At 38.1% G+C, this 21,139-nt stretch overlaps 1 protein-coding gene and 1 long non-coding RNA gene across 5 annotated transcripts in view; both read right to left on the reverse strand.

Annotated features, from left to right (window-relative positions):
- The window catches only part of LOC131029091 (eIF-2-alpha kinase GCN2), a 336,054-nt gene that overhangs the window by 37,219 nt on the left and 277,696 nt on the right, over positions 1–21,139 (reverse strand). The window lies entirely within an intron of this gene.
- On the reverse strand, positions 10,770–15,175 carry LOC131029094 (uncharacterized). Its single transcript, XR_009102683.2, has 3 exons — positions 11,745–15,175; positions 11,290–11,636; positions 10,770–11,166 (listed from the first exon to the last, which is right to left on the reverse strand). It is a non-coding gene; the product is annotated as an uncharacterized LOC131029094 (long non-coding RNA).

A 21,139-nucleotide genomic window follows, 5' to 3' on the forward strand; every position in this document is an offset into this window, starting at 1 on the left:
AGAGTCACCATGCCATGATGCCACCATTCATGCGCAAAGCCGTCCAAATGCATAGCCGCATACTTGATAGCCTCCTCCTCAGGCATAGGATTAAGCTGCAAGTATGTATCTACCTTCTGCATCCAAGCTCGTGCGGTCATCTTCCCTGAAGCATCATAATAAGGCAAGGAAAGTTTTCCAACTTTCTTTCTCAGCTCAAAATTTTGATTCCTCCCTCCTGCTCTAGGCATATGTCTCATCCTCAGGTCCATATAATCTCTGAGGGAAATATCTGCCTGAAACTCGGGTCCACTGGCCTCCCAGTCCCTCCTGAACTGACCCTGTAACTCAGTAATCTGCGGTTCGTTCACTGGTTGAACCAGATCCCTAGGTGGGAAGGTGGGTAGAAGAGGTCTCGAGCTCGCTGTTCGAGCTGGGTGTGCAACGTGTCTAAAGTTATCCGCCTCATTCCCATTGTTGCCATGTCCATTATTACCATTAATGTTATTCTCAGGGCCATTGTTGTTTCCTCGACCTCCATTATTATCATTGCCCCTATTGTTATCGTTACCCCCATTGTTATTGTTTCCATTGTTGGCATCACCTAGATTAATATTGACGCCCATCTGTCTAGCCATAAGCTGCAACATCATGTCCATTCGCCTATTCTGCTCCTGCTGCATACGCTGCCCTTGCTCTAACGTATCCAGTAACTATCTGAACATTACCTCCCCCTGATCTGGACCGGTATTCCTATCATCTCGGTCACCCATACTGCTGTCCTGATCAAAGAATATCTCCTCTATGTCTGTATGACTGGATTCTATGTCCACCTGCACGGATGAACTAGACTGCTCACTCTGTGAGTTCAAATTTTTGTTTTGTCTTTCTTTGGTATGGCGGAAGTTATAAGGCCCATGTTGCATGCTTAAACATACATGCTTAGCATGTTTTATAATTCATTAATTTCTGATTTTAGTGTTTTGATATTTTGTCAAACACTTTTCTCTCTATCCCGCTGTTCCAAAGTCTCTGTAAGACCTCCACAGGATGGCAGGACTTATAGCTCTGATACCACTGTAATGGTTACCCCAAAATCCACTTCTAAATGAAATCACAGCTATAAAGTAATTCCGTCAAACACTTTGCTTGCAGTCCCTAATTTCTCTGTTTTTGTGTTACAACCCTTATGACTCCAGAATGGTTTGTTGTATTGTTTTTTTTTTGTGCTCTTTTAACAAGGATCTATGCATGTAACATGAATATGAAAATGAAAGCATAAACACACAACTGAAATAACCAGCACACTGTATTTATAATGATTTTCAGATTAAGTGCAATATTGGCAATGAAACAACTCACTAAATACTCCAGCAATAGAATGGCATGAATATTGTTTACTTCAAAGAGTGATGGCCTGGGCCATAGCATTAGGCTGCTGCTAACAAGATGCTACAGTACGCAGCTGCTACAGTGACGCTGTTGCTACAATACGCGGTTGCTACAGTGACGCGGCTGCTACAGTACACTGCTGCTACAGTAATATTTTATCTTCAGTCAATCCAATGTCTTCACATATCATCCCCTCAAAGTGGCATAAGCATCAGACAAATGGAGAAGAAGTTATGAGCAAGACATCCAATCTGCCTGTAGCTAGAAACGCGCCCAAACTGCCTGATAATGAAGCTGGTAGCAATGGATTCCAAAGGCCAAACCCCAAGGGAATGACGTCTAGAATGTCACAAGAGAGGATAGACATCCTCTGATGCTAAGAATGGATCTGCAACTCATGCATCAATTTCTTCTCATATTCAACATATCTAATGAAGCCACAAACACTTTCTTTTATTCTATTTCCAAGGGTCGACTCAACTCTCATCGGCAATGTGGGATAAAAGATGAGCAAAATAAAACATGTATTAAAATATTCACTTATGTCTCCCTTGGGTACAGATCCCCATAAAATAAATATTAGAGTAACACTTTAATAGTTTACAATTAAATTAAATGTTACTTTAATAAAACTTCAGGCATTAAAATGTATTAGCAATCGGACTCCGAATAATGCGAGTGATAGCTCGTCGAAAAGCTCTCACCGAGGAGTATCAAATCCAAACACCAAAACTGGCCTCCACTATGTCCTGCTAACTTACTAAAAATAGTAAGTATGCCTGAAACTGAGTAAATCAACTTCGTTTTGGCCCAAACTGGAAATGACTAGGCCAAAACACTCCAGGATCCCCTTAAACCCTTTGTTAGCCCTCGGGACCATGTAGAACAAGGCTAACACACACACACTTGGTCAACTGCTAAAGTGGGGACATTATAGTATGTGCTTAATGCCTTGCTTGTAGTTATGTGCTTTACATGTATACTTCATACTACATGTGTATTCATTTGGAATGCTTCTTGCCCTTAGTAAATAATTGACAATGTAGTTCGAATAATGCCATACTAAATTGAATTCTTAACCCATAGATTGATCTGCTTCTTCGCCTTTCTCTAATACTTGCAAAGATAGGGAATGTGTGGGGGAAAGGCAGAGTAAATCGGTCACATGGCGAAAATGTCCCAAGACGGGTAGCAAACCTTGAGGAAGCCGCATGTAGACTGTGTCATGCGCCCTTGGCACAGTAAATTTTCCATCTTGTAAGGTTTAGCAGAATAGGAAGAAGAGTCTCATGCGATCTATGGGAAGTAAATTGTACAACAAATGAATATTATATTATTATATATGGTTCCACTTTTGGTTGACCTAGAATAGTCCCAAAGATATGAATTGATTGGCAAACGTGGATCAATCCCATGTGCAATTTAAACTACATGCTTAGTCTAAGTGTACTCTTCATATGTGTACTTGTGTTTGCCTCACACTTGTTTACTCCATGAGGACATTTCTTATGTATGCTTAATGCCTGCTAGCGTGTATTAGAGTGTACCGCTTCATGCGTATTCATCGCCTTATGCCTGACATATGTACTTGATGCCTTACGTGTATTTATGATTCATGACTTGCAGCTATTCAATGAGCATTCATTTCATATGCTTTAAAAATATTTGTATGCCTTGAATAAATGCTAATATATTTGTATGTATGCTTCATGTCCTAAATGCTTTATGTGTAGTCATATGTGTAAATCACACCTTATGTGTAGTCATATGTATGATTATGTCGTAAGTGTTTCCATGTGTATGACTCGGGCCGTATGTACATTCATGCCTTGCAATGTATATGTTTCATGTTCTACGTGTATGAATGCCTACGTCTTGCTCATATCTATGTGTCGTACATGTATAATTTATACTTCATGTGTTTTCATGGGAATGCCACTTGCCCTAAGTATATTCATGCGTATTCTCTATGCCCTATGTGTATACATTATGTTTATGTGTGTACTTATTGCCTTAAGTGTAGACCTCATGCTTTAAGTGTTTTCACGTGCATTATGTATGTTTCTCTTAGATATATGTTTCATGATAATTATGTGTTTTCTATATTATTAATCATTATTCCATAGATAATAGGGATTCAATTCTTCTTCTTTCTCTAATACTTACAGAGATAGGGAATGTGTGGAGGGGAGAGGCAGAGTAAACCGGTCACATGATGATAATGTCCCAGATGGGTAGAAAACCTTGCGAGAGTCGCATGTAGATTGTGTCATGTGCCCTTGGCACAATAAATCTACCATCTTGTAAGGTAGAGGAGAACGAGGAAGAGGAGACTCATGCAATCTATGAGACCTAAGCATACTACAGATTAACAACTATTCACCATATTTGATAATATTTTAACATCTCATTATGGGTGTTCTGTATGGATATTAATGAGAATTCTCAATGTTGTCATGTTTTCAGCATGTATGCTTCAAGTACTCCTTGCTTATATACAACGTATATACATGTGTTTGTTTCATGTTTGATATGCTTTCAGCATGTATGCCTTGTGTCTTTATGTGTGCCTTATGATTGATGTATCTTTAGCATGTTCACTCCATGAGTGTCTTTCTTATACATACATTGTACCTTATGTGTATTTGTGTATTGCTTCAAGCCTTACATGTCTTATGTACATACTTCATGCCTCAATGTATTTGCGTATTACTTTGTGCTTACATGAATGCTCCATGCCTTACATCTATGCTCCATGCCTTATGCATACTACTTCATGTTTACATGTGTGCTACTTCATACTTTGTGTATACTTCATGATTTTTCTCCTCTACATGTCTGATATGTATTTAAGTGTATTGCTACATGCTTACTTGTCTTCCATGTATTTATTGCTTCATACCTGACATGTACACTACATGCTGTGTGTGCATTTATATGTATGCATGCCTTGTGAATGATTCATGGCTTAAGTGTATTCTTGTGGATGATTCACATATATTTCCACATATGATTCATGTGCGTGCTTATGTATTCATGCTTGGTATGCTCTATGACATATGTGAATTCATGTGTGAATTTCATATTACTTAACTTAAACGAATTCAAGTGTATACTCCATACTTTATGTACTGTATGCGTGTCACATTTAGGTAGCATGCCTTAATTATATTTATTTATATTACACATATGCTTCACACCTTGTGTATATTCATGTGTATGCTCCATGCTTTACGTAGATGCTTATTACCTTATATACTCTGGTTTTACGGCTTATGTGTATTTTTATGTATGACTCATGCTTATGTATTCATGTGTATTAAATATATTCAGGCTTCATGCCTCATTATCTTACACGTATTGTATGTATACTTCATGTGTGCTTCATATCCTCATATATACATATGCATACCTTGTATTAGGGAGTGGCTCAGTTTAAGAAACTTGACAATTGCTTGAGGACAAGCAATTTCGGGAAGGGCGGACTGTAATGTTCCCTCCTTGATCATTATTTTATCCTTAATGAAACAATTACTATTATTAATTCATATATTTATCAATGAATGATTAATTGAAATTATTAACAATTTTATTTCTTTATTATTATTTAATTAATATTTATTTAAATAACTATAATGATATTCTTGAAATATTCAAATAAAAATAAATTACTATTATATTATAAACATAATTTGTATATAAGTGCTTAACAAAATGAATAATAAAGTATGACTGAACTGCACCAATTCCTAAATTGATTTAATAACCCGATTCATAACAAATTGTTACTACCATCGAAGAGTCAAGGGACACGTTGGAAAAGGATGAATATGTCTCTTATTAAGAGACATCTTGCTTGGTGGTGATTAAAAGGGATGGGACCCTCCCTTGCAAGACACACACGAAAGGAATTCAAAAAAAAAAAAAAAAGAGAATACGGCAGAGAAGGATGGAGTGGGGAATAAGAAGAAATAAGAAAGAAAGGAAAAGTAAGGAAAAGAGGATACGGGAATAGTAAGAAAGAGAATAGGAAGGGGAATAGAGAATGAGATAGGAGACCACACTCATACGGGGAATAGAGAGAATACAGCAGGCAAACACAGCAGTCATATTGACCGTTAAAACATCACGGTATGTATGAATATAGGGACAGTCAATGAATAAGTAGGATGCTATACTATTAAGTCAACACGGTCATAATAATACAGTTAATACTAATAATAAAATCTGATCTTATTTAATATTGACAATGCTAGTATAATTAAATATAGTTCATAAGATAAATATTATTAATACAGTTAGTGCCAATACAGTTAACATTATTAATACACTCAATTCTAATGACATTTAATGATACTATTATTATAATGGATCCACATAATAAAGTAATCTAATGTCAACATCGTTAATAAAAACAGTTACGGTATTAAATATGGTATAATCTTATTAATTATAAATTTGATATTGTTAATGTAAGACAAGTTGGTAACATTAAATTACTACCAATATGGATGACACACATTGATTAAATGATATTACAAATTAATGTTTGGTAAGACAAATAACAATATTAGAATATAAATCAGAAAGGACTCCTAAGTTAATAAGATTAAGAAGAATATGTTTGCATATAATGTTTATTGCTATTGTCAGCATTTAAGAAAGTTGGGGGATGGAGTTGTTTCCAAAGAGGGACAGTCTAAATCCAATTAATAGGACGATTCCCAAGACAGGGTAAGAGCTTGAATCCGTAAGCTTTGAGGAGCCTATTGTATTTTGGTCTCAAGCGCTTTGGTAACATGGACATCCTCTTCTTCCTTAGAACTGAATAAGTAACAAGGTTGACACTTGCAATAAGAATTATGGACAATATAATTAATTATCTAGTATGATAGAGTTAATTATCTATTGGGGTAGATGAACAATTTACTTAGTAGCGAATTGATCGATTGAACTATGGAACATCACCGATTCGATCCACGTTAAGATAGATTGGTCTCCTAATTAACTTAGTTTAAGTCATAAGCCTATTGAAATAGCTTAATCATGGTTAAATCAAGCCTAAACCAAGTAGGGGAATTACACAATCAGCCAGTACCAAGACATTGCATAAGACCGTTGCCCAATGCAAACGTAGCTTGCTTAGCATTTCGGTATAATCTAAGGAAGGAGATCCGAAGCGTACATTACATAGTAACGCATTGGAAAGAGCAGCATTCTCTATTCTATTCTGCAGATTGAAACATCTAACTTACAGCATATTTTCACTGTTACATCAGATATAGCGGAGTTGCAGATCAGAGATCATCCTTGCATAAACATCACCGAACATATCAGGAAAGGCAGAGATAATCCATCTACACATAACATTGATTGCATTGCACCTAGCATATATCTATATATATATTGATAAAAATCATTTTGCATACGCCTAAATGTTAAATCAGAGATAGTAGTGATATTGACTTCATAGAATCAGATTACAAGTGGAAATCAATGTGTATCAAATCATTCTCCCATGAAGTATCATTATTTATAAGTATTAATAGTGAAATTGAGGAAAGAATCCTCTTGCAATTGATTCTTATAAGTTAAATGTTCCTATTGCATAAGTCATAAATTAAGGGGACATTACAGAGAGGCAGAGGCAAGATTCAGAGTAGAGGAGGATAGAGCATGAGTAGACAACTTGGATGTTGGTGTGGTTATCAATGAGACAAGAAAATATTATGGTTACATCATCATCTAGGACCTATCTTAGATGCCCATGTAGGGAGGGCCAAGTGATGTAGGCTCCTCTATACCATAGATAGTATTTGTTATCTTTGCTCCCTCTAGGAGATGGAGTCTAAGAAGCATTTCATCTTCAAGCATCTCATTTATTGTGAGGTTCAATGGAGATATTATTGTCTTTATAGGGACCCAAACAACAATCTCTCTAGTGTCTTTGGATATCTAGACTAGTGGTGCCTAGCCCTTTATTTATGGGAGGTTGTCACCTTTTGGTGTAGATCCATACAAGGGGTCTACAAGCCCCAAGCTGATCACATCCTTCTTCTAGCACATCCAAGACATTACCTGTAAGTGGCCTATGGTTACCACAATTTCACACATCAACACAATTTAGACTCATGAGACAACATATTTCACAACTTTAGTTCAATACGTTTGTCTTAATCACTGTAGTTCTACTTCTCAATAACATGATTCAACTCCTCAATGGCATAGGCCTACTCCCCTTCAGTAACCCGCCTACCACCTGGCTACCCGACCATCCACCCCACCAGCCCCATAGGGACAAACACATATTACACGTGTCTTCACTAATACAGGAGTTGCTTTGGCCTTGGATGTTAGGTGTGATTCTAGAGAGAGTTCTTTGTTTAGCCCATTCAACCCTAAGCACTCCCCAAAGTGTACTATAAAATGTTGTATTGCCCCCTTAGCAATGATTGACAATGATACAAATGACTTCATTTTTACCCAAACCATGATACTCCATGAGACCTTCTCTTCGACTACTTAACTTATGCTCTTTGAAGTGTTCTTGTTTCACCTACTTGGATATTTGTATTGGTTTCTTGACCAACTATATTGGTGGCCCATTGTTGTTTTGAATTTTTTTTTGGTTCTTCCCCTTTGCGGGGTCTCTCTAGGATTATCCTCATATAACTTTCTTTGTAAACTACTATATTCTTGAGGCCCATTGACCTACATTTGGTCAACCATGGACATTAATATAATTACTTTCTTTCTTTTTGGTTGATTTTTGCCATAGGTTGGATCTTAGCTCTACAACATCCAAATCTAGATCTATTGGAAAATTTCGCCATTTCCCAAGGTTGAAGCTTGTTTGATCCATAGACACATTTTAGTATCTAAATCCCAACGATGAGTTTCTTCTATGTTTAGGTGCCCAGGGGCTCTACATGTTGAGTGAATATTTTTTGTAAATACAAGTAGATGGGAATCAGTTTATGTTTCTGAAGAAACTTACTAAATTATTTTTTTAAGAAGCCAAGTTACCAACTCAAATTTGGGTCTGCTATATTTTGTAGAGTCCATGTTTTCAAACAATGCTTCATAAATCCTTGCCAAACCAAGATTATTTGACTTTCTTTCTAGACAAAAAAGTATTGTCAAACAAATACACATGACCCCTAGGTTTATTCCATGGCACTTTTGTAAAGAATATAACTAGGAATTCTATGATACACTACAAGTACCCAAACTTTGGAGGCAGATATAAATACATAACTCCAAAGCAAGACCCCAAGGATGTTTGATTTATCAAACATGAAGGATTGTAAAATGGCTAAAATCATATACCTTACCACTACAGATTTCATTCATTCCCTACATGACTGGCACATCAATGGATTCCACCAGACACCAGATAATTTAAATTTAATTAGAGATTGTTGATGTGGCTAAAGTCGGATAACCAACTCTATCCGACCAACGCAGAATAGAATGTTGCTGAGTATCCTATCCTCTCTTGCGTAAGGAATCCCTAATGCTATTTTAGTTGATCAAAGGGGACAACCTCAAGGTTCCAAATGTCAGGTCATGATTGTGGGATAGCTCAACGGTTTGATGTGTTTTGCTGGAAACACAAGGGGCCTTACGTTTGCAACAATCTGGTCTACATCCAACAATGCTGTGATTTTTAGACTGGGGAATAAAATCAAAAGGGAAGGGTTTAGGAATCCTAAGTGCAATGATAGGAATGACTAGTGCTGCGAGTAGACAGATTTCCATAAACCAATTCTTGTTTTGCTAGAGACACCCTCACAACTCGACAAGAATAGTGCAATCTCCAAGGGTATGAAGGTTTTTCAAACTGGAGATACCCATCGAGGAACCCAATTCTGGCGCAACCTAAAACGAACACCTACAATTGAACTAAGCACAGTTTTGGGTTAAGACTAACCATACACGGTGACCTACAATCAGCAGGCTCCCAATGGTATGAACCTGAACTGCATCAAATACCCTCACACTTCACTATTAAAATCATTGAACTCTACTTCTAACTAGCTAGAAGGAAACCATCCAAACAGAAGAAAACAAACACCATATTTCAATGTTCATATATTTGCTTCAACTGCCATTACAACAATTTCTTCAGCAACTCTATTCTATTTTTTAATCTGCTAACTGCTAAATAATACTAACTCCTAAAAATCTAAATAACTATATGTCTACTCCCTACAATCTAACCCTTTACAATGAGAGGCATCCTACCTTTTATAGATTTTACAATTTGAACCAAAGACTAGGATTGACTGCATCCAAGGGCCCTGATCTGCCTTCTGGAAGCTTGGCAGCTTTAACCCATGCCTAGTTACTCTCAGTTGTCCTCCCAACCATAGTTGGACTACTCGCGACTCGACTCGACTCGCCAAGCCCCTGGGAAAAAAATTCAGGAAAAACTCGGTGAAAAACTCAGCAACTTAAAAACATGCTTAAACTTAGTAAAAAATGCATTTTTTTTGCAAAATTTAATGAGAAGATGCATCCAATGAGTCAATAAATGATAACACAAAAGAAACAAGTTGATTCTAGATATATTTAAATGCAAAGTGTCTACAAAATTGCATCCTCATGAGGAATGCTGATGGTTGGAAGCCTGGAAGCAAAATAGTAAATTACTAAATAGTTTTTGAAAAAGCAAAAGTAAATACATCATTACAAATTACAATTACAACTTCCTCTTCCCAGCTCTAGCAAAAACTTGGGGAGAGGTAGAACTAGAGGGTCTAGTCGTATAAGTCTGCTGTGGGCGTGACTGTGCCTCCTCGCTCGGTATGGCTGACTGAGACTCATCCTCCATCCTGGATGAAGCTATGTCTCCACCTGGTTCTGGCACTGGCAATGAATCCTCATCCTCATCCTCGTCAATGTCATCTAGCCTAAAACCAAATCCACCACCCTCCGTAGCCTGCCTCTCCAAATCAGTGATGTCAGTGTCAGAAAACAATGGAGGTTGCTCCTGTGATGTCCAATCACTGTAAGGATCTATATCATCCAAGTCAATTGGACCACCTTCTAGTTCCTCTAGCTTCCTTACGTGCAATCGAAGATTATATTGCACGTAGACAAGGTCATTGAGCCGTTTCCCCGCTAACTTGCTCCTCTTCTTCGTGTGGATTGCTTCAAACAAGCTCCAATTGCGCTCACAATTGGATGAACTGCAAGGCTGACATAAGACTCTGAGGGCAAATTTTTTGAGATGTGGGGTGTTTCCACCCCAATTTTGCCACCAAGCATCTGCAAAATAAATAAAATGGAAAAGTTAGAAAGCAAAGAGAAAAGAGAAAACATAATTTATCAATCATTTTAGTCTTTAGATCCCAAAATCCAAATGGCAAATGTTATACCTGGGGCTTGAGTGGTTCTTCCTCTCCTAGCCAACTCTGAAGAGAATAGCTTACCCCTTCCTCCCTCATAATTTTGGAGCTCACTCACAATGAGGTCTCTCTCCTCAACATTGGGTACCATCCTCTCAATGCATGTACTGAGGCCCTCCATGACTTCTCCATTCGGATCTGAGTAAGAACCCCCGAACCTAAAACGAGGATTGAGGAAGTACCCTACTGCATGAATGGGTTGGTGGAGCTGATTGTTCCACCTCCTATCAACAATTTCCCAAATGGGATCAAATTTGAGTCTATCCCCCTTGTAGTGATTTTTGATAGACTCCTTGGCCCTATCCATGGCCGCATAAAGATATCCCATTGGGGTTTTATCCCCATCCACCAAGCGAAGAACTCGAACCAAGGGCTTTGACACCTACAATTGAAGAATACAAATTACAAAAAGATTAAAATTTAAATAATGAAGTTACAAATTAGTAATGAGAGACTTGAATCAAGAATAACTAAAATTTAAAAATTAAAGTTTTGAAGTAACAACCTTCACAATCTTTGCAGCCCTTTGTGCAAATTGGCTCTAGAAGACTATGCATGCGACGACCTCTCCTTCAAGCTTCTTTGAATAAGGTGAGTTAAGCCATTCTCCACTCACAAAATCGTTGCAAACCTTGTGACACCAACTCTCACCAAATCTTTCCCTTGGGTGTGCTGTCTCATCAAATTTAGGACCCAAAAGGTGATTGTAAATATATTTGGTGATCCTCCTTGCATATTCCACAATTGGAGTCACCCACTCAAGTTTTCTTATGTCCTCCAAAAGAAGGTCAAGGACATGTGTTGCACAAGGTGTCCAAAAAAGAGTGGGGTGCCTCTCTTGGAGGTTTCTTCCTGCAAAAGAAGAATTTATTCTTAAGAAATATGCAACCAAGTAAAACAAAGCCACAACAAATGAAAATATTGCTAATGCCTAAAGGTGATAATTTAAAAGGATTCTACCTAGACACATATGCTGCTGCATTATCTGTGATGATTTGCACCACATTCTCTACCCCCACCTCCATGACGACATGCTCAACATTCCAACCAATGTTTCTGCATTTTTCACTTTGCTGGAGGCATCAACAAATTTCAAGAGCACTACATTCTCCTTGCAAGCAACCAAAAAATTGATGATGGTGCGGTTCTTGCCATCTGTCCACCCATCAGAAAGAATGGTGCAGCCATAATTTGCCCATTCAATTTTTTGATCCTCCATCACTTCTCTTGCCCTAGCAACTGCATTTGTGAGCAACCTGTAAGTGCAAAGTGAAATTAGGTCTTAGTACACAATTTTGATTTAATAAACAAGAAATCTAAAAAATAATTAAAAATGAAATCAAGTGGACTATGTAGTAATTTACTAACCTCCCACTCAAATCCTTGCGAGAAGGGGCCTTATACCCCTTTCCTGAAACTATCATAGCAGTCACCAAATTCAGCCAATAAGCATTGTCTGCCACATTGAATGCAATGTTGTTGAAGTACCAAAAATCAGCTACTGCAATGTCAGTTTTCTCATGTACCTCGTTATTCCATCCAGTGGCCTCTAATGATGGTTGTGCTCCAGGTGTGTTCCTGGGCACAAAATAATCACCTATGGACCCTGATTGTGATAATGGAAGTGGAACAGTGCCAGGTACTCTACTAGAGGAAGCAAAAGCAATGAGCGAGGTGATGGTGGGTTTGCGGATACGTGGGCCATGCCGAGAGCCCACTATGCCCTCAAGTGCTTCTTGTTCCTCTTCAAGGTCAACAAAAACACCTTGAGATTCAGCTATGACTGATCTCATGGCTAGCTTTGCCCTCTCCCTTTCCAACTTGTATACTTGCAAAATTTTTCCCAAGATCCAAAATTGGTCAAAGTCAAGATTCCCCCATTCCCATTTATTTCCCATTTTTCTCTCACAAAGTCGTGATGTGGAAGAGTTGAAGTTCTTCCCATTTGAAGAAGGAAAAATGTTAGTTGCAGCTGATCATGATGTTACCTTAACACTTTTAAGTCTTCATCACAGTATTTCAGGTTGTCCTTCAATGTCAAATTTGCCGTCATCTCCAATTCCAAAAAAGATGAAGTATAAATATGACAAGTACCAAAATGAGGTTTCACCTTCTCAAGTCTCTTCTCCTTTGGATCGCATAAGAGATATAGAGATAGGGCATGTGGACATGTCCGAATTTGTCAAGAGGGTTGAGGATCCGCAAGATAGCAATATGCAGCGGCTATTGGACAGCCATATCCATCACGCATCTTCTTTCCTAGTGGCTGCCCTAGAACCTGAATTTGTTCTCGCTTGCGCCCATCACTTTGACAAGGAGACAAGAACCATTAAAAATGATGGTGAAGCAATAATCCGCCTTGACGCAGACACAATTGAGAAAGTCTTCAGAATACCTCCAACACCTGTTTATATGGAGATCTCCAAAGATAGTGCAGTTGAGTACTATGTCAAAAGAGAGAAGGATTGCAAACGTCATATCAACAGGTGGATCCATGAGCCACGAGCCGCTTTCTCAAGGTGGGCCAAGTTGTACCGTTGTGACTTCAAATGGGAGATTGGGGACATCATAACTCTCTTTAGCAGGATGATGGGTTTTGAACATTCTAATGTTTTTGAGCCATGGATGTACCAATTTATCATGTTCATAAGGCGATCTCATCACATCTCATGGGGAGAAGTCATCAGTGATACCTTGTGCGAGCAACTTTCAACAGTCTCTTCCACCATGACTTTTTACATGAACTCATATTTGGTGTACTTGGCAGCATCACTCAAACATTTTCCAGGTCTTTCTACCAAGGTTGATCACTTGCTTATAACGGTATGGGAATATTATGATCAGCTGCCTTTGAGACCCAACAGATTGCATTTCAAAAGGATTCAAGATGCATTCTTTGGTTATTTTATGTGCCAGTTTGACAAAAATCTGAAGAACAGAAGAGTATCCGATGAGGCATGGAAAAGAGTGAATGAGTATGGATGACTGTTTCTTCAATTCCCGACCTTTACATATATGAGAGTCGAATGCTATAGTGGGCAGCCATACATGCTCCCTAGATACCCAACTTATAAGATCATTCTTATGGAGTTGGGAAGACAAATCATGGCTGTCCACACTCATCAGTCTGTCAGACATAAGGTTGGAATGGGGATCTCTACAACAAACCCATTAAAAATTGGTCGGTATTCTCTTGTCACCTCTGTTAAAGCCAAGGCCATGGAGACCGAGATGCAAGAAATTAAGCTCAAAACGTTTAAGTCTAGAGCTGATTTTGATTACCAGGGTATGAAGGAGAAGATCAAAAAATCCTTCGTGCACGTGCATCGTATTGAGGATATCTGGATAGATCTCCGTACAGAGGTAGAAATTCTGAAGATGGATTACTGCAGGCTCACTGTTGAGCAAGTTGTTGATTTGAACTTAGTGGATATTCCACAAGGGATGATTGATGATGGGCATGTACTTGATCCTGAATATATTTTACGAAGGGTTGAGGAAGCTCCACTTAATTTAATCCAATGGTCACACAAGGATTGCACATCCATCGTTGAGAGATTTCAGCCTATCTTGGCTAACACCAACGCTTGGCTGAAAAGTAATGGTGTTAGATTCATTAAAATCAAGGTTGGAAAGGAAGATGATTCTATTGGGCTTCTTGGACGTAAGTCTGAGATTCAGGTTGACAACAAGGAAGGTGCATCATCTTCGGGCACAAGGATCAAATTGCGAGTTAGTCGGGCAGTAGTGCTTCCTCCTAAGGAGGCGACAGTTTGTGGGAAGGAAAAGTCACGGTTCCATGTTCAGGTGATTGATCTTGATAATCCAGAAAAAGGGCAGCAATCTGATGATGCTCGTAAGTCTCCAGCTTCGGATTCGCCTCATGAGATCCCTTCCTCAGTTTCCATTGAGACGCCCCTTTCTCCTTCTGACTTAATGGTGGAGTCTCCTCAGAATGCCATTCCTATTTCAGCATATGAGCCGCCTCCTGATCATCAACAAGAGAGTGTGCTGGAAGTTCCTGAAGATACTTCTGCTTGTATCCAACTGTCAGAGATTGATACCTCCACTTCTGGTTTTGAAGAATTTATGAAGCAATCTTCATGCCATTGGTTATTGAGAAAACCGTGGTCACCATCCAAACAGATACTCCTCCCAGGATGACCACAGTTGTTCAAACAAAAACTGCTTCTCCTCTACTTGCATTTGTTATTGAAGGAGAGTTGATGACTCTACCTCCGTGGCTTAGTTCTTTTACCCCAAAAAGAAAGAAGCAAGAAATCTCGCCTGATGCCTTTGATTATCAACAACTTAAGCAATCTAGACCCAAGGTTGCTAAAAAGGCCAAGACTATCTCCAAAGTAACTGTTGAACCCATTGCAGATAAGCCACTTGAAGAGATGTCAGCTGCTGATTACAAAGTTACAAGGATAGAATTGTGTAAGAAAACGCATGAGGTGATTAAACATGATGCCTAGTTTTTTGTAGCCTCATTGGTACAACGGTATGATGAACTTCTAGCCAAGAAAGATAAGCTAGAAGAGGAAAACCGACAATTTGTAGCAGCTGTTCATAAAATTACAAAACCTACTACTGAAGGGAGTAATCCCACAAGTTCTTCCGGTTCCCAAGAATAACTTCGTGGAGTTGAAAGGGCTGCTCAGAAGGTACAAGCATTGGATTCCTGGGTTGATCAGCTTCATGATCTATGTGCACAAGTGATGAAAGACATTTTTCAGATGATGTCTAAGTTGGAAACCGTTGAAGAGAAACTGGATTAGACTTCTGATACTTTCAAAAAGAATCTGGAAAGTGTTGAAGATAGTTTGACAGTCTGGCGTACCATGCCCCAACAACAGTTGAGTGTTCTACAGAAGCATGTCGTCATCTCTTCCAAGGTCATGCACTTGGAATTTGAAGAGCTTCTGGAAAATAAGGCCCTTGTTCTTAAATCCCTCATTGAGGAGATTGGTGATGCAATGAGATTACGAGGTGAAGTTTTCCAAGATATTGTCTCTCATTGGGAAAAGGCCTCTTGCAACATAATAAGTCAGGATGGAGAGCTGATACCAAAAGAAGAAGTTCTTGCAGATTTACAGATCAGAATTCATAATGAATGGAGGAGCGAACAATTCTCAGCTGTTTCAATTCAAATATTGATGAAACACCAAACTTTTTGCATGAAATCCAGTCCATCTTGGAGAAGAACAGCTCTATGCTCCTTCGATGCCATGATACCATTGTGAAGACCATGGTTGTTGCCAAGAACACCCATGAACCGGATCCTGATGAACTACAAATGAACATCCAGAAGTTTGAAGGATTCATGTCTTCATGTGCTGCAGCTTAAGCGTTTTTCAACACTTAATTGTATTTTTCCAGATTTGTAATCTTTTAGTTTTAGTTTTTCTTTTGACAAGTTACATGTAAAAGTCTTTTTGTAAAACGCAAGTTAAGTCATTACTTGCACTTTTATAATTACATGTAAGACAACTACAAGTTGTGTTCAGTTAGGACTGTAGTTGGAACAAGTCATAGTTAGTTGTTGAATAAGTCTTGGTGGTTGAGAGAATCTCTCAAGTTAGTTAGAATCCTCCCACCTTTTTCTCAAGGCTCCTCTTCTATAAAATACTTGAGGGGTCTATTGTAATTTTTATCTTTTGAAAAGCAAGCAAAAAAACTCTGCCAAATTTACAGCAAAGAAGTCTTTGAGCTTTCATATGTGAATTCAAGAATTGAAAGGAATAGAAGGAAATTGCTCAAGCTTTGAGTCTTTGTGCTACATACTTGAGTTTATGTTCTATATTATCTTTCTTGCAAGTGTTTCTTAAAGAGCTTAATCGCATTTGATTTGCAGTCTTTGTGTTGCAAGTATTTGAGCTTAATATAGATTAAAATAAATATTCTGTTGAGAGAAGTTGTAAGTCTTTGTGCTTTCACTTGCTCTTAAGAGAATTTAGGAGCAAATTTTGTGAGAAATAGTTGTGAGTCTTTGAGCTTATACTACTTCCCATTGTTTTAAGTAGAAAAGAATAAGATATTCCAGTCTTTGAGCTGTTATAATTTGTCCTTGATAGAATTAGTATAGAAAAGGGTAGATAGGACTTCATATAATCAAGTCTTTGAGCTTGATATTGCTGTCCCGTCCCGAAGGAAGTGACGGAAGTCTTTGAGCTTTCAGGAAACTTCATTTCCTTTCTCTCATTTCATTTTGAAAATTGTTACTACTGTTTTATATCAAATCGCTATCACTTTTCTGTGAAGAGAAAAGGATATTGTCTTTCTTGAAAGAAGAAGAAAGATTGTTGTCCCATCCTATTTTATTTTCAAAGTTGTAATTAGATAGGGGGAGACTTCCCTTAATTAGGAGAGTTTTACTCACATGCTGTGGCTGAAACCACAATTTTGTATATTTCCCCAAGTGTACAAAATTTTCAACCAACAATGTGCTGAGCAAGCCAAAAGCTATATAGATCATCTGCTCAAACCGCTGCAGCATGCTACCGAAACCTATGTTCCCCCCGTCGACATTAGCATAGAAAACCACTGCTAAATTTGAGAGTGTCCGAGACCCTGCCAAGGCAACCAGGGAATGGATTGAGGATATAGTGTGGATGGGATATCCAGTACTAGAAGAGGCAACTAGCATGATATTAGATGCAAAGCGGATCTGCCAAAGATTGCAGACCATCATAGACAGGGTTAAGGAACTTAAGAAGGTAGTTCATACCCCTCTCGTCATCGTCAGGACATTATTTTGGACCCGACACCGAATTTCCGCATTACAACAGATCCTCGGACCTCATGATATCGACACCTTTGGAAATTGGTGTCAAATTTTAGGTATGAAGAGCGACATCCTAGACTACCTTGATAAAAGTTGGTTGAAGAGTAAGAGGACTCAACTTGATGTCGAAACCTTTTGTAGGGATGCTTTGAAGGTTTTGATTAATGATTGGAAAGCTGATATGGAGTGCAGTGAGATGAAGATACGCTGGAAGGACCGGTTGAAGAATGATGGAGCCCCATATTCCAAGGAAGATATAGAGTTCACTAGCAAGCTGCGTGCAACCATAAGGGATTTTGAGGCCAGAAAATTGGATAGGATTGAGCAGATTGGGAGGATAGAGAGTCACTGTGTGGACATTGAGTTCCAAATTAATAATCTCCCTCTTCCTCCTTTTGATGAGATACACTCCATCTATCTAAGGTTTCAGGAATATGTTTGGGTAGAGCGGACTGCAGATCGGGATATTTGGGAAGGGTACTTAGAGAAAGAAAATGACTTTTTATTGTAAAAAGGGAAAATATCTGTCTTGGGATGGTAAAAAGTGCATTCCCAAGGTTAGTTATTTCTCCCCAACTACCAGGGTACTCTTCTCAAGTTTTGAGCTCCGTGCAATGCACTTTTTGGGGGGACAACTTTATGGTAGGTAGTTAGTTAGTTAGTTGGGAAGTATGTCCCTTATTAACTAGGTATGGGAAGTCATGCTATTAGGATGAATCTGGGCCACTTGTATTGTTTAAATCTAGGCCACTTGTATTGTTTAAATCTGGGCCATTCATCCAATTTTGAAATTCTATTTAAAGGGACCGAGTTCCCTTATTTAGTAAGAACTCTAGAATTGTTGCAAAAACTCTGTAGAAATGTTTATTGGTTTTATGGAATTCCAAGTTGTTCATATTTCCTGTAGTGCATGGTTCTCTTTTCTTCATTCAAGTTTTTGTAACACATTTTATTTATAAGTAGTGTATTTGGAAAAGTATTTGATAGGGATTTCTAGTTCATACCATTAAGGATTGGCTGATTGTCAATCCCCCTGCATGGTTAGTCTATACATATTCATACATCTAGTTCAGTTGTTAAACACTTTGATAAATGTTTATTTTAAATTCTGTATTAGTGTTTAAAAGTTTGAAAATCCAACTTTTCTTCGAAGCACCAAATTATACTAAGTTGTGTTTAACTGGAGAAGTATATAATGGTAATTTTAGGACCCCCGTCTATTTGCCCACATACACTATTTAAGTTAGATCAGTTAATATCTACTTCTTACTCTCTCTCTTTTTCCCTTTTTTTTTTTAAATCTAAAATTCTAGACCGCAAACAACATCATACGTGTGCGTAATCTGATGATATCTAGACCTGTAGGGTATTAGCGATCTCATATGAATTCTGAAGCTCATTCTATCCATAAAACATAAGTCCCCCTCGTGTCTACCAGCAAGACACATCAACTTCTGAGCCATCCCACAATCAAGACCTGACAAAATGAACCTTAAGGTTGTTTCCTATTGATCATTTCAGTAGCACTGGAACTTCCTTATGCAAGAGAGAATGGGATTGCTATTTGAATTCTATCCTGTGTTGACCGGAAGGAGTTGAAGTCCGACTTCAGACACATCAACAAAATTGGTTGACTGAACCCTTATTAGATAAGAAGAAGATTACTTGTTCATCTTGGGGGAGTGCTAAATGCCTATGAAGACATATAAAGGCACAAAATCTATGGTAAAGTACAACATTCAGCCATACTAGCAGACTATACTAGCACACCATAAGTGATTTCGTGCACCAGCTCCAACAGTGATTATCAGAGAAAATGACATGGAAAAATTAAACACTGGTCTCAAACAGCAGGATTGCAATTTTCACAAGCTACCACTTAAATAGAATTAGGGCAGCCGCTTTCAAGTTTTCACTGCGGTCACTTCAGATATGAGGATTAGAAGAAGAATCAATTCACTTCACAAAGGTAAAGAAACATGCAAGAAAATGTCACAATAGAACTTTAAAACAATTAGCAAAGTGTCTAGAGTTTAAAGAGGTGCTGAGGAAAAGCACAAGCTTAAACAGTATCAGAGATCAAAGTATCATAGCCTATACTTATACAGATTACAGAACCAAAAGTGCTTCAATAGAAAAGGGAACTGGTTATCTAAGTCTAGCCTTCTTGGAAGTGGGTGTTGTAAGTGTGAGACATAATCAAACTCCTTGTCTCAGATATTATCCATCTTGACCAGACCATATGTGGTTGTTGTCTGAATTACGTGTCCAACAGTTGTTGTGAACCCAATGGATGGATAACCTGAGAAAAAGTGTAAAAACCCCAAGCAATTTCTGTGCTAAATTTTTGCCCTTTTTCCCAAGTTTAACTGAAGTGTTTTGCCAAACAGATTAATGCAGTCCGTATGAAAAGATTTATGTTTTGCAATGTTTATGATATTTGCTTGAAGGAATATGAACACAAGATTTTTCATAAATATCACTTAAACAAAATATTTGTATATATTAGATCCAACTCATTACGCTACTCAGAAATCTGATTACAATCATATGATGTTCCTGCTGCAATGAATGAAGGATTAGAAGATTAATGTATACAAACTCCTAACCTTGAATACGTGAAAGCAACACCCTTCTTTGAATGGTAACAACAACCACAACAGTCAATAATATCAAGCAAATCATGTAAGAACTAGTGCCCAAGTTTGGTACTTCATAATCTTGACACCACTTCCCAAAAATCAGACAGTAACCCTTCATGACAGTCCCCAGCACAATCACGTTCAATTCGTATGGTTCAAATACCCAGTACTATGTATTCACACCAGCGATGATATTACTTCAAGCACCCACCAATGGAGGCTCTTTGACACCTAGGAAACTACTTCAATAGTGTTGTGACATAATCACACATCGCCCCATTGCAAATGGGGACCCCCACTTTTTGCTTTGATTAGGTGCTTTACTTAGGTGTCTTGGTTTTAGCTTGGCAGTAGTTCTTAGTCGTTAACCTTTGCTAGTGAGGAAGAGGTGTGTAGGTTAGGTAAAGTTGTCATCTTGCAAAATTGTAAAAAATGTCATGAGTTGTCAAATTTTGCCATGTCACAAGGTTGTCAGGAAGATGTCAAGGTGAGAATTTTGGAATTTCCTTCCAGGGTTCGATTTTTCTATCCTTGGAAGATAATGATAAGTGAGAGACAAATTTGAGAGTTCCTTATGGAGATCGACTCTCCACTCTTGAGGAAAATTTGAGGGGTCAATTTTGAAGGAAATAAGAATCTTCCTTGTAAATCAAGGAAATAAAAACTTCCTTGTGCATTTTAAATTTTCACCCTTGGTCTAATTTGGGAAATGAAGGAGAAAGCGAAATTTTTAGGCAATGGACTTAAGCAAACTTCCTTGTAAAACAAGGAAATTTAAACAAGTCTTCAACAAAATTTGACCTTCCCTATCTTGTGCGCTCCTAGTCATAGCAATTTCAGAAATGATTTTTGAAGGGTTAAATTTGGGTGAAGTTGAGGCTTCATCAAAAAACAAGGAAATTGGAAAACTTCCTTCTAAATTGAGG

This window comes from Cryptomeria japonica, chromosome 5 (assembly GCF_030272615.1).
Source record: "Cryptomeria japonica chromosome 5, Sugi_1.0, whole genome shotgun sequence".
Classification (NCBI taxonomy): domain Eukaryota; kingdom Viridiplantae; phylum Streptophyta; class Pinopsida; order Cupressales; family Cupressaceae; genus Cryptomeria; species Cryptomeria japonica.